Consider the following 20,478-nt stretch of genomic DNA (forward strand, 5'->3'; position numbering starts at 1 on the left):
GTTGGAGGAAGCTGCGGAGCCACTTTGAGGAAGTTCGGAGGTTTTTCCGTCTCTGTGGGGACACCGGGCCGAACCGAGCCAAAGATCACGGACTGGGTTCAGAGTTCCCGGTGAGTTTGTCAACGAAAGTTTAATTAGTGAATTATTTTCATCTTAAACCTACCGCCAGTTCTAATTTAAATCATGTTTTGTTTTTTCATCTTGCGTTTGTTTTTATTGAGGTTTTTTTTGTCCGTGTATTTTAATGTGAATATTTTTTGTTTTGCGTGTTAAATTTTAGCTAAATAAATTTAATCACACGTCAGTCGTCACAAGTGCACACAGGGGCGTAGGTTTGCATATGGACCATAGGGACAAGTCACAACCAATATTTTGGGATGGCAAAATAGTCCCTACCAATATTTAGCATTTTTTTATATAACAAAATCATTCACTATTTTTTTGCGAACTCGATACTATAATTTTAGTCGTCACGTTTTGTGTTTTCGACGTGCCAGAGTGACAGGGTTACCCATGTTGCAATTTCACTGGCTCACGTTCTTCTCACATGGACGTAAACAAAGCGCATCTCGTGGCAGTGCTGAGGCAGTGCTTCATTTGTAAAGTGGGAGGTCCCAGAGCGCTGAGGATGGGTGGCTCTGGTACAGAAAAACAAGAAGGGCGGGGGGGCTTGCGAACAATGCTGTGCGCCACACTTAAAAAAACTGCACACACACACAAACACGCACACACACCTTCACAAATGACACTAACACCCTGCCTTTTCCTCAGAAATTACTACATTTATGTTTGCTGTCTGTCTCTGTACTTTTCTGTCACTTTTGCGCTCTTTTTCATACTTTTCCCTCGTTTCAAAAGTCACCGAACGCACTTTACCGTAATATATGCAACATATAGCACACTGTTGGAAAGCACGGGTTCTTGGCTTGCTGTCAGTGTTGAAATTTTTCAGAGTGAGGGCTTACATGAGAACTTACGGTAATGAGAATCAGCGGCGCACTAGTGTGAAACTTCTGTGTTTTTCCTCCGCGTTATGACATCTCTGATGTCAGTGATGATGTAGAACCCGTCCACGAAATTACTACATCCGCCAATGACTGTTGGGAAAGTGTAGTGACATGGACCCACAACAGGGGGCGCAAATGAACGGTCAATAGATGAGCCAAAAGGTAACAGTTTTAATGTTGTGAATGTGCACAACGATTATACAGACAATCACAGAATCTGATAGTAAATAACTGAAGTTATTGTACTTGGCCCCACAAATCTTAGAAACATGGTGTCTAACCAGATCCTTACTCTGGATGGCATTACCCTGACCCTAGTAATACTGTGAGAAATCTTGGAGTCATTTTTGATCAGGATATGTCATTCAAAGCGCATATTAAACAAATATGTAGGACTGCTTTTTTGCATTTACGCAATATCTCAAATTAGAAAGGTCTTGTCTCAGAGTGATGCTGAAAAACTAATTCATGCATTTATTTCCTCTAGGCTGGACTATTGTAATTCATTATCAGGTTGTCCTAAAAGTTCCCTTAAAAGCCTTCAGTTAATTCAAAATGCTGCAGCTAGAGTACTGAGGGGACTAGAAGGAGAGAGCATATCTCACCCATATTGGCCTCTCTTCATTGGCTTCCTGTTAATTCTAGAATAGATTTAAAATTCTTCTTCTTACTTATAAGGTTTTGAATAATCAGGTCCCATCTTATCTTAGGGACCTCATAGTACCATATCACCCCAATAGAGCGCTTCGCTCTCAGACTGCAGGCTTACTTGTAGTTCCTAGGGTTTGTAAGAGTAGAATGGGAGGCAGAGCCTTCAGCTTTCAGGCTCTCCTGTGGAACCAGCTCCCAATTCAGATCAGGGAGACAGACACCCTCTCTACTTTTAAGATTAGGCTTAAAACTTTCCTTTTTGCTAAAGCTTATAGTTAGGGCTGGATCAGGTGACCCTGAACCATCCCTTAGTTATGCTGCTATAGACTTAGACTGCTGGGGGTTCCCATGATGCACTGAGTGTTCTTTCTCCTTTTGCTCTGTATGCACCACTCTGCATTTAATCATTAGTGATTGATCTCTGCTCTCTTCCACAGCATGTCTTTTTCTTGGTTCTCTCCCTCAGCCCCAACCAGTCCCAGCAGAAGACTGCCCCTCCCTGAGCCTGGTTCTGCTGGAGGTTTCTTCCTGTTAAAAGGGAGTTCTTCCTTCCCACTGTCGCCAAGTGCTTGCTCACAGGGGATCGTTTTGACCGTTGGGGTTTTTACGTAATTATTGTATGGCTTTTGCCTTACAATATAAAGCGCCTTGGGACAACTGTTTGTTGTGATTTGGTGCTATATAAATAAAATGGATGATGATGATGATGACAGCAGTCAATACACCAAGGTGACGTGTGGGCACGATCGAGGATAGAAGCGTCTGTCCCAAGAAGAGCCAGAACCACACGAGCTCCACCACCACAGAAACCGGAGAATACTGGAGCCGCCAAGTCCCGAATTCCCAGGTGATCACCGTCCCTGACTGTCGGATCTGGTACTGCTGGCAAGGAGCACAAACAGTGAGATGTGGGTGTGTGCACACCCAGTAACAAAAACAGTCAGAAGGTGGAAAGTCCCTCCACCTCTAATCACCACTCGTGCAGCTCCTGTCTAACCACTTAATCTGGTATGGGTGTGAAGCGAAGCTGTCGCTGTTCACACCAAACGCCAATCCACAGATAATGAAACGCCACAGGAATACAGCTGCAAAGAAGTTCAGGTTATTATTCAGTGATTTAGGTCAGCAGAGAAAAGTACCTTCACAGGTAGATGATATCTCGGCAGCGAGGTGGAGATGACATCCGGCTTTTATGGAGTGATGAAATGAAGATGGGTGACAGCTGTCATGAGTTGATGTGTGACAGCTGTCACCCAGTTGTGTCTGTGGCAGCAGCGCCCTCTCGTGCCTGAAGCCCGCACTTTAGGCAGGGCGCCCTCTGGGGTGGGCCAGCAGTACCTCCTCTTCTGGCGGCCCACACAACAATGACGTCATAAAATCTCAGCATTTATTTAATTATTACTCCAGGGGCCAGATATAACCCCCCCCACAGTAAAGCCAAACCTATTTCTTCTGAAGGCCTTGCATGTCCACAGTAACAAATGAGAAGGTAACAGTCTGTAAACTCATTTGCAATAGTAGTTTTGGTATCATTTTTAATACTACTGTCAAGTTCACGTTTTCACTCCATGTTCGTGTACAAACCATTCGTTATTTTGGTGCACATTATAATCCACTCAAATGTCACTCAGTCCATACATATGACATATCAAATTGTTCATGGACATCTCTAGAGTATAAATACAATGTGATATTAGCAATAAAACTAACTTTTAGCATCATTTGACCGACTGAAATGGTGTACCGTTGTGAAACTGAAATCCGATTTGTAATATCATATGAATATCTGCTATCACTCATCATGAAGCACGTTGGCTTCTAAAATTATTTGAAAAGCTTTGCAGGTCACAACGGCACAAAATTATGGCACAATCTATAATAAAAGGAAAATAATTCTTCATTCTAACTGAAAAAGGTTGTAGAAAACACTCTGAAATTTGTGTTTACGCACCACGCTTGTGTACAAACCTTTCGCTGTTCCATACATATCATTATTCACTCAGTTTTTACTCAGTCTACACATATCACATATCACATTGCTCAGTAACATATGAAGAGTATCAATACATCTTGATATTAGCAATAACAATCACTAATAGTATCATTTTGTTCAATTAAACCGGTGTACCGTAGTGAAACTGAAGTTCAACTTGTAAAACCATATGACATACGAGGTCTGTTAGAAAATATCCGACCTTTTTATTTTTTTCAAAAACCATATGGATTTGAATCACGTGTGATTGCGTCAGACAACTTGAACCCTCCTGCGCAAGCGTGAGTTTTTTCATGCCTGTCGGTTGCGTCATTCGCTTGTGAGCAGGCTTTGAGTGAGGTGTGGCCCCCTCCCGTCTATTTTTATTGCGAAAATGTCTGAACGATTTGGAGCTTTGCTGCATCAGTTTTTTCCAGAAACTGTGAGAGACCTCCAGGTGGACACCGTTCGAAAAATTAATATGGCTTTCAGGGACGATTTTATGGGGATTAAACAGATTACGGGGTTTACTGCTGCTTTAAGGACGGCCCACAACTGCTGAGAGCGCGGCGCCCCAAGCCCCCATCAACAGGCTGACACCCCGCTGGAACAACCAGATCATTTCCAACGTGAAGGTTTGTTGATCCGGGACCTCGTCTGACTTTCACAAAAAGGCAGAAGATGTGGACATCAGCACTTTTTCGGTACATTCCACCATTACAGGAGTTTTTTTCATGGAAAGAAAAGCGGAGGGACGCGCCACGGAGCTGTTCATTGCCAGAACATGTCCAGCTCATGCACAATCACAATCGGATAATCACAACTGGAAAGCAACGGAATCCGTCTGAAATCCACCTGAAAGCTGTCCTGAGAGACCAACACCGAGGTGGTTTTGTCTACGTAATGAACGGAGCCTTGGTGCATCCCTCTGCTTTTCTTTCCATGAAAAAAACTCCTGTAACGGTGGAATGTGCCGGAAAAAGTGCTGATGTCCACATCTTCTGCCTTTTTGTGAAAGTCAGACGAGGTCCCGGATCAACAAAACCTTCACGTTGGAAATGATCTGGTTGTTCCAGCGGGGTGTCAGCCTGTTGATGGGGGCTGGGGGTGCCGCGCTCTCAGCAGTTGTGGGCCATCCTTAAAGCGGCAGTAACACCCCGTAATCTGTTTAATCCCCATAAAATCGTCCCTGAAAGCCATATTAATTTTCGAACGGTGTCCACCTGGAGGTCTCTCACAGTTTCTGGAAAAAATTGATGCAGCAAAGCTCTAAATCGTTCAGACATTTATTCGCAATAAAAAATAGACGAGAGGGGTGGACCACACCTCACTCAAAGACTGCTCACAGGCGAATGACGCAACCGACAGGCATGAAAAAACTCAGCGATGCGCACGAGGCTTCAAGCTTGTCTGACGCAATCACACGTGATTCAAATTCATATGGTTTTTGAAAAAAAAAAAAGGTCGGATACTTTTCTACAGACCTCGTATATCTGGCATTGCTCATGATGAAACACGTTGGTGTATAATTATGTCAAAAGCTCTGCAGGTCAATAAACCATAATTCAACTGCGGTAAATGATTCTTATATACTAAACCTAACTAAGTTACACTAATTATTTAAGAAACTGACATACTTTTCCCAAAAATAATATCCATATTCAGTTACTAACAATTCTTTACATGTTGTTCCGGGTATTGTAGCTGATCGGTCACTCCAATATTCCAGTTATGGCATCACCAGGTACTAAGGAACCACCATCCAAATGGAAGCAGGATAGATCTCAGGAGAAGCTGGAACCTGTCTGTGTTGTTCATGTCCAAGGCTCAAGTATGGACAGATCAAACTGTTCTCAGAGACATCTGACAAATACAGTATGACCAGCTACACAAATTACGAAGGAGGAGATGACTTGAGCCACCACAATCTGCCCACTGTATGGAGGACACATGTAGGCTCATTCCTGATAAGTTTGAATTGCATCATGGCTACCACATGGAATGTTACAAACGATTCACAGTGAGTCTGAATCAGCTTACACATGCAGACGATGTAAAGAGTAGAGCTGCTGCAAGGACTTCACGAGCCAGTCGAAGATCATCAGCTGAAAGTGACAAAGTCCTCTTCAAACCAGATTGCATCTTTTGCAGATCACAAAGTCTTAAGGCAATCAAAGTAAAAGGTGCATGGACCACCCAAGGTATGAGGAGTTTCGTGGCTGATGGAGAAAGGTCAGTGCAACAGGTGGAAGAGCGGAAACAGGACAAAAAGCTATTGACCAGGATCAGAAGACGTGATTTGTTTGCTTGTGAAGCCAAGTATCACAAAATGTATCACTGATGATTACATGCAACAACCTCAGAAGTGGCTCAGTAAAGACAAGACAGCATGCAACGAACAAATAGGGATGGTTTCTGCTCACCCAGAAACAAATCCAAAGGTTTTTCATCCCTGTAGGGTATCGAACGAAGATCAGACCCAGACGATGGTCCTCACCTGAGACGGACCATGACGAGGAACAGGCACTGGACGTCCACAGGCCATGTCTGTCTGTGTCCTCTGAGTCCAGAGGGCACAGACAGCCTCTGGGGAGCATTAGCATAGTTAAAACTTCAGCCCCAACCAGGGCCCTCTTAACCTGGTACCACAGGACTGAACTGGTACCACACGACTTTAACAGGTTACTAACAGAGAACTGGTACCACAGGACTGAACTGGTATCACAGGACTTTAACAGGTTACTGACAGAGAACTGGTACCACAGGACTGAACTGGTACCGCAGGACTTTAACGCACCACTGACAGAGAACTGGTACCACAGGACTGAACAGGTACCGCAGGACTTTAACGCACCACTGACAGAGAACTGGTACCACAGGACTGAACTGGTACTGCAGCACTTCTAACGGGCCACTGAAAGAGAACTGGTACCACAAGACTTTAACGGGCCACTGACAGAGAACTGGCAGGATTCAAAGGGCCACTGACAGAGAACTGGTACCACAGGACTTTCCTGCGTCACTTACAGAGAACTAGTACCACAGGAATTTGACAGGGCCACTGAAAGAGAACTGGTACCACAGGACTTTCGCGGGTCACTTACAGAGAACTGGTACCACAGCAATTTGACGGGGCCACTGACAGAGAACTGGTACCACGGGACTTTAAAGGGCCACTGACAGAGAACTGGTACCACGGGACTTTAACAGGCAACTGACAGAACTGGTACCACGGGATTTTAATGGGCCACTGACAGAGAACTGGAATCACTGGACTTTAACGGGCCACCGACAGAGAACTGGTACCATGGAACTTTAACAGGCCACAGACAGAACTGGTACCACGGGACTTTAACAAGCCACTGACAGAACTGGTACCACAGGACTTTAACAGGCCACTGACAGAGAACTGGTACCACAGGAGTGAACTGGTACCACAGGACTTTATTGGGCCACTGACAGAGAACTGGTACCACAGGACTGAACTGGTACCACAGGACTTTAACAGGACACTGACAGAGAACTAGTACCACAGGACTGAACTGGTACCACAGGACTGAACTGGTACAGCAGGACTTAATGGGACACTGATAAAGAACTGGTACCACAGGACTGAACTGGTACCGCAGGACTTTTAACGGGCCACCTAAAGAGAACTGGTACCGCAAAACTTTAACAGGCCACTGACAGAACTGGTAAAACAGGACTTTAACGGGCCACTGACAGAGAACTGGCAGGATTTAAAGGGCCACTGACAGAGAACTGGTACCACAGCACTTTCATGGGTCACTTACAGAGAACTGGTACCACAGGAATTTGACGGGCCACTGACAGAGAACTGGTACCACAGGAGTTTCACGGGTCACTTACAAAGAACTGGTATCACAGGAATTTGACGGGGCCACTGACAGAGAACTGGTACCACAGGACTTTAAAGGGCCACTGACAGAGAACTGGTACCATGGGACTTTAACAGGCCACTGACCGAACTGGTACCACAGGACTTTAACAAGCAACTGACAGAACTGGTACCACTGGACTTAAACGGGCCACTGACAGAGAACTGGTACCACGGGACCTTAACAGGCCACTGACAGAACTGGTACCACAGGACTTTAACAGGCCACTGACAGAACTGGTACCACTGGACTTTAACAGGCCACTGACAGAACTGGTACCACTGGACTTTAACGGGCCACTGACAGAGAACTGGTACCACAGGACTTTAACTGGCCACTGATAGAACTGGTACCACAGGACTTTAACGGGCTACTGACAGAGAACAGGTACCACGGGATTTTAACGGGCCACTGACAGAGAACTGGTACCACAGGACTTTCACGGGTCACTTACAGAGAACTGGTAACATGGGACTTTAGTGGGCCACTGACAGAGAACTGGTACCATAGGACTTTAATGATCCACTTACAGAGAACTGGTACCATGGGACTTTAACGGGCTGCTTACAGTGAACTGGTACCTCCGAATCGGTTCCTGAACTCCAAGATGCCGCGCTTTCTCTCTTTCCTGGTATCTATTTACACGTGCCCTTACCAAAAAATAGTACTGATAAGTATAAAAAGTAAACTAGAAGTATACTTGAAACATACTTGCATATACTACTTTTTGGTAAGGGTGTTCTTGCCGACTATGTGAATGTTCATGGTTAGATTTAATGTCAGTGTTTGTAAACACGACGTATCCCAATAAGTTTTGAAGGATTACGTCAAAACTACTTCACAGATTCTTTCCACAGACGATATTAGGCCACTGAAGACCTCACTGAATTTTGGAGGTGATCTGGATCCAGATCAGTCTGTCACGGGACACAACACACACACCTATGGACAATTTAAAGTTTCCAGTCCTACAACAAATGACAACAGGCTGCAACACTCTACAACTGACTACGACTGACCACAATAGATGACAACGACTACAACAGTCTACAACAGATGACAAAGACGGCAACAGGTGACACAGACTACGGCAGATGACAACAAACTACGACTGACTACAACACACTACAACAGATGACAACAGACTGCAACAGACTACGACAGACTACAACAGACTACGGCAGACTACAACAGATTACAACAGACTGCAACAGAGTACGACAGACTACAACAGATTACAACAGACTGCAACAGAGTACGACAGACTACAACAGATTACAACAGACTATGACTACAACAGATGACAACAGACTATGACAGACTGCAACAGACTACAACAGATGACAACAGACTGCAACAGACTATGACAGACTACAACTGACTATGACTGACTACGACTGACTACAACAGTGATAACGACTACAACTGACTATGACTGACTACAACAGATGATAACAGACTACAACTGACTATGACTGACTACGACTGACTACAACAGATGATAACAGACTACAACTGACTATGACTGACTACGACTGACTACAACAGATGATAACAGACTACAACTGACTATGACTGACTACGACTGACTACCACAGATAACAGACTGCAACAGACTATGACAGACTAAACAGATGACAACAGACTGCAACTGACTACGACAGACTGCAACAGACTAAAACTGACTACGACTGACTACAACCGATGACAGCAGACCCACAACTGACTGCAACAGATACAACTGACAACAGACTACAACAGACTGAATGACAACAGACTACAATAGAGTACAACAAAATATGACTGACTATAACAGACTCCAACAAACTACAACAGATGACAACAGACTATGACAGACTACAGCTGACTACGACTGACTACATCAGATGACAACAGACTACAACTGACTATGACTGACTACAACCGACAGCAGACTATAACTGACTGCAACAGACTACAACTGACTCCAGCAGACTACAACTGATGGCAACAGACTGCAACAGATGACAACTGAGTACAACAGAGCACAGACTACAATAGAGTAAAACAATACAATAGAGTACAACAAATATGACTGACTACAACAGAATCTGCATCATCAGAGTTCAAATGTAAGGGCCCGTCCCTTCGGCTGCTCGCTTGTCTTCACTTGGGTTCTGTGTGTTGAATTTGGCACAGGTTTTACACCGAATTAAGTTATATGTAAAAATGGGGAGGAGTGGGGTTTAAACCTGGAACCTTCCGCACTAACCACTTGACCACCACCTTGTCCCCAGACAGAAAGTCCAGTCTGGGATGACACCGTGAACCCACCTGAGGTCCTGGATGGCAATCAAGCAAACAATTAATACAACAAAAATACAACGAAAACACACAATCATTAGAAATATTTACAAGGGGGAACAATGCTTAGTTTTGATACAATTAAAGAAAGATACCTTTTAGAAAAACAGGATTTGTACCGCTATCTGCAGATACGACACTATATTAATATGAAAATGAAAAATATCTCAGAAACAAAGGTGAGTTTTGTAGAAATGTTTAGGAAAGCATATAACTCTGATATCAATGGTAGAATTATATCATGTGCATAGAAAGGCTTATTCAATCTTAAAACACAGTCAACTACATACATTAAAGAAAAATGGGAGCAAGAAGGAGGAATAAGTATATCTGAGGACAATGTGGATATCTAATTGGAAATGTACTAGTTCACAGATTTGGAGGGAATTCAGCTGGAAAAATCTGATAAGATATTTATTACACTCGTTCAGAAATCTCACTATGATGGAACCCCCTATATGTGCTTGCTCACAGGGGGTCGTTTTGACCGTTGGGGTTTTACATAATTATTGTATGGCCTTGCCTTACAATATAAAGCGCCTTGGGGCACCTGTTTGTTGTGATTTGGCGCTATATAAAAAAAATTGATTGATTGATATGTTGGAAAAACTGTGGTAATCAACAGGCAAACCACCACCACATCTTTTGGGACTGCCCGGTTATCAAGGACTTCTGGAGAGAAATACACATGGCTCTACAAGACATTTTTAAAGATGTAATGCCTCTCGAGATGAAGATTATATTTTGGAAATTTACCTCAGAAACTTAAAAAATGACAAATATTTATTAAATATTTTGTTGGTCGCAGAGAAAAAGGTATTAACCAGGAAATGGTTATTACAGGAAAGGCCGACTTTAACTGAATGGATGAACATTACAATGGACATTTACAATATGGAAAAGATAACAGCATGTATCAACTACAAATTGGAACAGTTTACCTCATACTGGGAAAATGGATCCACTATGTAACATCTCATAGGCTTGATTTTGTTTTCTTAGATAATTAGTAAAGTTATAACAGCAATCTATTCCCTAATTGTTTCGGTTCTGCTTGGGTTGTTTTTTTTGTTATTGTTGTTGTTTTTCTCTAATATTGCTTTACAGCATTTTGTGTAGAGGTATGTGTGCTTTTAAAATGAATGTACATTTATGTTGATAGTATGAGGATGATGAACACACAGTGGTTACAGTATGTTATGTATATATTTAACATGAAATGCTAATAAAAAAAATTACAAAAGGATTCATTTGTTTTTAACTCTGATGATTGGGGAAAACAGGTGTTTTTAGGGGTTTTTTAGTTTCTGTAACAGGTTCAGTGTCATAATGTGAAGCTTTTGTAACCTACCCAAAAAAAAAACCAACCAACCAAAAAAAAAAAAAACTGGTTTTGTGTTGAAATGAAACATCTGTAAAGGCAGCAGAAACTGTTTGGGGTCAGATCCCCATCTGAGTCATTTTTATTCCTCTTTTTTATTGTCAGAATTCACAGGAAGTCGTTTCACATTTCTTAACGAACAAATGATTGACACATTTGACAGATGCAGAAACTTTGTGGCTGATGTTGACACGACCCGAGACTCTGAAGACACACGAGGCTGCAGGATCGTTTCCATGACAATGGTATTCTGCAGACAGTGGCGCCATCGACTGAATGACCAAAAAGACGCACCCGTACAGCGAGACTCGCTACATAGCTAAAACTGAAGAATTAGGGAATAACCCTGTTGTGTCTGATGATTTGCGGACGTTCATGCTGGTTATACGGTCGCAAACTGAGCTTTAAAAAGGAGTTTTACTGGCGATGTGTTAGCGGAGCAGGTAAAACGGATCTTTGCGACTGTATAACAGCATGGACGTCCGCAAATCATCAGACACAACGGAGTTATTACCATTCTAATCCAATTCCATCGCTTGCACGGTTTATTTTTCTGTAAGTAATTTGGTCGTCGAGGCTTACCGTGAGGCAGCGACACTCCAACAGCGGTCAGGGCGCGGAGTAATACATCAAATGTGAACCGGTAAGTCTGTATCAGAATCCACATCAATACTTTTGTGGATTTTGCAACAAGGGGAGAAAACATTCTTGACCAGGTGTACGAGGTCTGTTAGAAAAGTATCGGACCTTTTTATTTTTTCAAAAACCTAATGGATTTGAATCACGTGTGCTTGAATGAGCCAACCTTGAACCTTCGTGCGCATGGTGGAAACCATTCGGATTATTCAGATGGCTTTCGGTGGCTTTTCAGTCATGTGACTATCCGAGAAATTGTGGACGAGGTGGACATGCCACAACATGTCCTGTGAGGCTTCATCATGGAGGCACTGTTGCTGCGCCATCAGCTTCGTGCGGATGAATTTCGCCGCCACTCTTTTCATGGCAAAATCTTCTTTCACAGTGGAATGTGCCGAAAAAGTGCTGATGTCCACCTCTTCCTCAATTTCTCGGATAGTCACACGATGGTCCCACATCACCACAGCGTTCACTTTGGAAATGATCCGGTCGTTTCAGCATGTTGATGGCCGCCTGGAGCGCGGCGTGCCCTCCACCGTTGTGCGGACGTCTTTAAACCGATTGTAACGCTCCTTAATCTGTGTGATGCCCAGAGGATCGTCACCAAAAGCCGTCTGAATAATCCGAATGGTTTCCACCTGGCTGTCGCCCAGTTTCTGGCAAAATTTGATGAAGTCGCACTGATCCAGTTGTTCCGCCATTTCCTTGCAAAGAAAAAACGAGAGACTCCACACATCCTTTCAGGCTCCTCTCCTGTGGAACCAGCTCCCAATTCAGATCAGGGAGACAGATACCCTCTCTACTTTTAAGATTAGGCTTAAAACTTTCCTTTTCGCTAAGGCTTATAGTTAGGGCTGGATCGGGTGACCCTGGACCATCCCTTGGTTATGTTGCTTTAGACGTAGACTGTGTTTCATAATTATTGTATGGCCTTGCCTTGCAATGTGGAGCGCCTTGGGGCAACTGTTTGTTGTGATTTGGCGCTATACAAGAAAAAAGTTGATTGATTGATTGATCCTCACACAAAGGCTGCTTACAAGCAAATGATGCAACCGACAGGTGTGAAAAAAATCACGCATGCGCACGAAGGTTCAAGGTTGGCTCATGCAAGCACACGTCAAATCCATCAGGTTTTTGAAAAAAATAAAAAGGTCCAATAGTTTTCTAACAGACCTCGTATACTAATGTTAAGCAGGCATACAGAGCTGTTCCCCACCTCCACCAGGGAAACTCAGATCACCTCATCACCTCAGATCACATCATCATCATCAGGCTCATTCCAGCCTACAGACCACTGCTAACGAGGTGCAAACCTTCTGTGAAACAGATTAGAATTTGGCCAGAGGGGGCCACCTCAGCACTACAAGACTGTTTTGATCGCACAGAATGGAATGTTTTCAGAGAAGCCACCACTTCCAACCAGCATGTCAACATAACGGAATACACTGAGTCTGATAGGCTACATATCCATATGCAGGGAAGATGTGACTGTCATAAAACACATCACCACAAGAGCAAATGACAAACCCTGGTTCACCAGGGAGGTGTATGAGCTCCCGAGAGCACGGAACACTGCTTTCAAGTCTGGAGACAAGGAAGCCCTCAGATCAGCAAGGGCCAACTTGAATCGGGGCATGAGAGCAGCCAAGCGTGCCTATGGACAGAAAGTCCAATCACACTTCACTGACACAAAAGACCCCAGACGCCTATGGCAAGGCGTTCAGTCAGTAACGGACACGAACCCAGGAAGGATGCCGGCCCTGACAATATACCTGGGGTGTGCTTAGAGACTGTGCTGACTCACTCACAGATGTTCTCACAGATATCTTCAACATCTCTCTGAGCCAGGCCATCATACCAGAATGCTTCAAAGCCACCACCATCATACCGCTACCCAAGAAATCTCCAGCAACAACCCTGAATGACTACCGGCCCATAGCACTCACTCCCATTGTGATAGAATAGAATAGAATAGAAAGCCTTTATTGTCATTATACACAGCAAACACAGTCTGCATAGTACAACGAGATTAGGGGGCGCTTTGAAGTGCTTTGAAAGACTGGTCAAGGCTCAATAACATCCAGCCTACCTTTTTTTGGGGGGCACATGGGGGGGGTCCTCGCTCGTGGAGTAATTCAGTGTTGTCCAGAAAAACTGAGGATGCCCATAGTCAGTATTTGCAGACGTTCATCTGACTGATGTAACATGCTCACAGCGTTTATTTATTTATCATTAGTATAATGAAGGTAAAGCCTCAGACCGAACATTGATGGTGGTTGGCTCTCACTGCGGTATTGTATCACTTCCTGTTCCGGAGCACAGCGGTGTTTTTCTGTATCTGTTAGCTGTTTAATCTGCGCAGTTAGATTGATCTAGTTATCTAGATTATGATTTGTTTCCCAGTGTAATCTTTACGTGCCTTAACTAAAGCACTCCTTCTGCTGAATCACCTCTAAATTATTTACACATTATTCACTTTGCGTGTTTTTAGGAATCCGCTAGCTTAGCGTAGCTACTAGCTCTTAGCCGATTTAGCATGGCGGCTTCTCCTGTCTCTCCCGCACTTTTCTGCTCTGGGTGTGAAATGTTTAGTTATTCCTCGGCCTCCTTTAGCAGTAACGGTACTTGTAATAAGTGTAGCTTATTCGTAGCTTTGGAGGCCAGGCTGGGCGAATTGGAGACTCGGCTCCGCACCGTGGAAAATTCTACAGCTAGCCAGGCCCTTGTAGTCGGTGCGGACCAAGGTAGCTTAGCCGCCGTTAGTTACCCCCTGGCAGATCCCGAGCAGCCGGGAAAGCAGGCCGACTGGGTGACTGTGAGGAGGAAGCGTAGCCCTAAACAGAAGCCCCGTGTACACCGCCAACCCGTTCACATTTCTAACCGTTTTTCCCCACTCGACGACACACCCGCCGAGGATCAAACTCTGGTTATTGGCGACTCTGTTTTGAGAAATGTGAAGTTAGCGACACCAGCAACCATAGTCAATTGTCTTCCGGGGGCCAGAGCAGGCGACATTGAAGGAAATTTGAAACTGCTGGCTAAGGCTAAGCGTAAATTTGGTAAGATTGTAATTCACGTCGGCAGTAATGACACCCGGTTACGCCAATCGGAGGTCACTAAAATTAACATTGAATCGGTGTGTAACTTTGCAAAAACAATGTCGGACTCTGTAGTTTTCTCTGGGCCCCTCCCCAATCAGACCGGGAGTGACATGTTTAGCTGCATGTTCTCCTTGAATTGCTGGCTGTCTGAGTGGTGTCCAAAAAATGAGGTGGGCTTCATAGATAATTGGCAAAGCTTCTGGGGAAAACCTGGTCTTGTTAGGAGAGACGGCATTCATCCCACTTTGGATGGAGCAGCTCTCATTTCTAGAAATCTGGCCAATTTTCTTAAATCCTCCAAACCGTGACTATCCAGGGTTGGGACCAGGAAGCAGAGTTGTAGTCTTACACACCTCTATGCAGCTTCTCTCCCCCTGCCATCCCCTCATTACCCCATCCCTGTAGAGACGGTGCCTGCTCCCAGACTACCAATAACCAGCAAAAATCTATTTAAGCATAAAATTCAAAAAGAAAAAATAATATAGCACCTTCAACTGCACCACAGACTAAAACAGTTAAATGTGGTCTATTAAACATTAGGTCTCTCTTCTAAGTCCCTGTTGGAAATGATATAATAATTGATCAACATATTGATTTATTCTGCCTTACAGAAACCTGGTTACAGCAGGATGAATATGTTAGTTTAAATGAGTCAACACCCCCGAGTCACACTAACTGTCAGAATGCTCGTAGCACGGGCCGGGGCGGAGGATTAGCAGCAATCTTCCATTCCAGCTTATTAATTAATCAAAAACCCAGACAGAGCTTTAATTCATTTGAAAGCTTGACTCTTAGTCTTGTCCATCCAAATTGGAAGTCCCAAAAACCAGTTTTATTTGTTATTATCTATCGTCCACCTGGTCGTTACTGTGAGTTTCTCTGTGAATTTCAGAACTTTTGTCTGACTTAGTGCTTAGCTCAGATAAGATAATTATAGTGGGCGATTTTAACATCCACACAGATGCTGAGAATGACAGCCTCAACACTGCATTTAATCTATTATTAGACTCTATTGGCTTTGCTCAAAAAGTAAATGAGTCCACCCACCACTTTAATCATATCTTAGATCTTGTTCTGACTTATGGTATGGAAATAGAAGACTTAACAGTATTCCCTGAAAACTCCCTTCTGTCTGATCATTTCTTAATAACATTTACATTTACTCTGATGGACTACCCAGCAGTAGGGAATAAGTTTCATTACACTAGAAGTCTTTCAGAAAGCGCTGTAACTAGGTTTAAGGATATGATTCCTTCTTTATGTTCTCTAATGCCATATACCAACACAGTGCAGAGTAGCTACCTAAACTCTGTAAGTGAGATAGAGTATCTCGTCAATAGTTTTACATCCTCATTGAAGACAACTTTGGATGCTGTAGCTCCTCTGAAAAAGAGAGCTTTAAATCAGAAGTGCCTGACTCCGTGGTATAACTCACAAACTCGTAGCTTAAAGCAGATAACCCGTAAGTTGGAGAGGAAATGGCGTCTCACTAATTTAGAAGATCTTCACTTAGCCTGGAAAAAGAGTCTGTTGCTCTATAAAAAAGCCCTCCGTAAAGCTAGGACATCTTTCTACTCATCACTAATTGAAGAAAATAAGAACAACCCCAGGTTTCTTTTCAGCACTGTAGCCAGGCTGACAAAGAGTCAGAGCTCTATTGAGCTGAGTATTCCATTAACTTTAACTAGTAATGACTTCATGACTTTCTTTGCTAACAAAATTTTAACTATTAGAGAAAAAATTAGTCATAACCATCCCAAAGACGTATCGTTATCTTTGGCTGCTTTCAGTGATGCCGGTATTTGGTTAGACTCTTTCCCCATTCCTACCAGGCTGCTCAAGGAAGCCCTACCATTATTTAATGCTTCGATCTTAAATATGATCAATCTATCTTTGTTAGTTGGCTATGTACCACAGGCTTTTAAGGTGGCAGTAATTAAACCATTACTTAAAAATCCATCACTTGACCCAGCTATCTTAGCTAATTATAGGCAATTCTCCAACCTTCCTTTTCTCTCAAAAATTCTTGAAAGGGTAGTTGTAAAACAGCTAACTGATCATCTGCAGAGGAATGGTCTATTTGAAGAGTTTCAGTCAGGTTTTAGAATTCATCATAGCACAGAAACTGTTGTGTGGGCCGCTGAAGAGGAGGTACTGCTGGCCCACCACCACCAGAGGGCGCCCTGCTTGGAGTGCGGGCTCCAAGCACGAGAGGGCGCCAGACCTAGAAGAAGTGACAGCTGTCATTCATCCCCTGCCCCAGCTGTCACTCGTTCATCATCATCACCACCATAAAAGCCGGACTGCAACTCCACCTCCTCGCCGAGAAATCGACTACCATTCCTGAGGTAATCCGTCTCTGCAGTATTTGGATTAATCCACGTTTTGATCTCTGTTTGCAGCCGTTTATTCCTGTGGGACAGTTTTGTTGGAGTGGCGTGTTGTGGGAACCGCCACGTCTTCGCCTCCCACTCCCTCCAGATAAGTGACTGACAGGAGCTGCTTGAGTGTATGATTGGAGGTGGAGGTGCTCCCTCCCATCAGTGTTGGACTGTGTATTACTGAGTGTGCGGACTCACACTCACACATCCTGTTTTTCCTTTCTGCCAGCAGTACCAGGGTCGACAGCCGGGAACAGAGGCCACCTGGGGACTCGGGACTTGGCGGCTCCGGTGTTCTTCAGACCGTTGGTGGTGGAAGCCGTGTGGAGTACGGCTTCTCTCGTCGGGGGGGGGTCTCCTATCTTCGAGCCTGCCACACGTCACCTGGTGCTAATTGACTGTGCATATTTTCTGTGTCTTTTCGTTGTGTAGTGTCACAACATTAAATTGTTACCTTTGGTTTAGTCATTCCGTTCATTGCGCCCCCTGTTGTGGGTCCGTGCTACGACACCTTCACAACAGAAACAGCATTAGTGAAGGTTACAAATGATCTTCTTATGGCCTCGGACAGTGGACTCATCTCGTGCTTGTTCTGTTAGACCTCAGTGCTGCTTTTGATACTGTTGACCATAAAATTTTATTACAGAGATTAGAGCATGCCATAGGTATTAAAGGCACTGCGCTGCGGTGGTTTGAATCATATTTGTCTAATAGATTACAATTTGTTCATGTAAATGGGGAATCTTCTTCACAGACTAAAGTTAATTATGGAGTTCCACAAGGTTGTGTGCTAGGACCAATTTTATTCACTTTATACATGCTTCCCTTAGGCAGTATTATTAGACGGTATTGCTTAAATTTTCATTGTTACGCAGATGATACCCAGCTTTATCTATCCATGAAAGCCAGAGGACACACACCAATTAGCTAAACTGCAGGATTGTTCTTACAGACATAAAGACATGGATGACCTCTAATATTCCTGCTTTTAAATTCAGATAAAACTGAAGTTATTGTACTTGCCCCACAAAATCTTAGAAACATGGGTGTCTAACCAGATCCTTACTCTGGATGGCATTACCCTGACCTCTAGTAATACTGTGAGAAATCTTGGAGTCATTTTTGATCAGGATATGTCATTCAAAGCGCATATTAAACAATATGTAGGACTGCTTTTTTGCATTTACGCAATATCTCTAAAATCAGGTCTTGTCCTCAGAGTGATGCTGAAAACTAATTCATGCATTTATTTCCTCTAGGCTGGACTATTGTAATGGCATTATTATCAGGTTGTCCTAAAGTTCCCTAAAAAGCCTTCATGTTATTCAAAATGCTGCAGCTAGAGTACTGGCGGGGGGACTAGAAGGAGAGAGCATATCTCACCCATATTGGCCTCTCTTCATTGGCTTCCTGTTAATTCTAGAAGAGAATTTAAAATTCTCTTCTTACTTATAAGGTTTTGAATAATCAGGTCCCATCTTATCTTAGGGACCCTCGTAGTACCATATCACCCCATAGAGGCACTTCGCTCTCAGGACTGCAGGCTTACTTGTAGTTCCTAGGGTTTGTAAGAGTATAAATGGGAGGCAGAGCCGTCAGCTTCAGGCTCCTCTCCTGTTGGGAAACCAGCTCATTCAGATCAGGGAGACAGACACCCTCTCTACTTTTAAGATTGGCTTAAAACTTTCCTTTTTGCTAAAGCTTATAGTTAGGGCTGGATCAGGTGACCTGAACCATCCCTTAGTTATGCTGCTATAGACATAGACTGCTGGGGGGTTCCCATGATGCATGGTTTCTTCCTCTTTTTTGCTCTGTATGCACCACTCTGCATTTAATCATTAGTGATCGATCTCTGCTCCCCTCCACAGCATGTCTTTTTCCTGGTTCTCCTCCTTCAGCCCCAACCAGTCCCAGCAGAGAGACTGCCCTCCCTGAGCCTGGTTCTGCTGGAGGTTTCTTCCTGTTAAAAGGGAGTTTTCCTTCCACTGTAGCCAGTGCTTGCTCACAGTTGCGTTTTGACCGTTGGGGTTTTACATAATTATTGTATGGCCTGGCCTTACAATATAAAGCACCTTGGGGCAACTGTTTTGTTGTGATTTGGCGTTATATAAAAAAATTGATTGATTGATTGATTGACGTAGGGTAGTATGTAAATTTTGAAGACTACTCAGGATGTGAAGTTTCAACAAAATATTGATTGAAATGGGCAGAGACACCGCAATGGCAACAAAAGTCAAATTAGATTCCAGAGAAAAAACTGGCAGGGCACCATGGCCTAGAATAAGATATTCTTACTTCTTTACGTTATTTTCACACTTAGACAACATTCTGCGTAGTGCCCAGTTCGGCAATGTAACGTGCTACTTACTTTGAATCCGAGACGCATTTTCAGTCTATGACTCAGTCACACATCCGCTGGAACATCTCCCTAGGGAGGCGCCCAGGGGGGCATCCTTACCAGATGCCCGAACCACCTCAGCTGGCTCCTTTCAACGTGAAGGAGCAGCGACTCTATTCCAAGCTCCCCACGGATGACCGACTTCTCATCCTATCTCTAAGGGAGACACCAGCCACCCTCCTGAGGAAGCCCAGTTTCTGCCTCTTGTACCCGCGATCTAGTTCTTTCAGTCATGACCCAACTCTCATGACCATAGGTGAAAGTACGAACCGAAGATTGACCAGTAGATTGAGAGCTTCACCTTTTGGCTCAGCTCCCTATTCATCACAACAGTACAGTAACATGAATGCAAAACCATCCCTGCTGCACCAGATTCTCCGGCCAGTGTCATGTTCCATCGTCCCCTCACTCCTGACAAGACCCTGAGGTACATGAACTCCTTCACTTAGGGCAAGACCTTATTACCCTACCAGGAGTAGACAATCCATTGGATCCTGCTAAGAACCATGGCCCTCAGATTTAGAGGTGCTGATCCTCACTCCTTAGCCACCGTTTTTGTTTTAAATGCCTGGGCAATGCGAGCAGCGAGTGGGACCAACAAAGCCGAAAGAAAATTAAAATCCACCAGGATATGAAAACCAAAACATAGAACTAAAGTCTGGGCAGCGTGGCTTCTTCTCGGCACAGGACACATCATGATGACACACCG

The 20,478-nt window shown here is 43.9% G+C and overlaps 1 protein-coding gene across 1 annotated transcript in view; it reads left to right on the forward strand.

The window, feature by feature from the left end:
• The window catches only part of LOC117516744 (stromal interaction molecule 1-like), a 129,071-nt gene continuing 108,593 nt past the window's right edge, over positions 1-20,478 (forward strand). The window contains exon 1 of the mRNA XM_034177577.1: positions 1-110. The gene's annotated coding sequence lies outside the window, so the exon portion shown is untranslated. The remainder of the gene's footprint in view (positions 111-20,478) is intronic.

The sequence above is a fragment of the Thalassophryne amazonica genome, chromosome 9, assembly GCF_902500255.1.
Source record: "Thalassophryne amazonica chromosome 9, fThaAma1.1, whole genome shotgun sequence".
NCBI lineage: Eukaryota > Metazoa > Chordata > Actinopteri > Batrachoidiformes > Batrachoididae > Thalassophryne > Thalassophryne amazonica.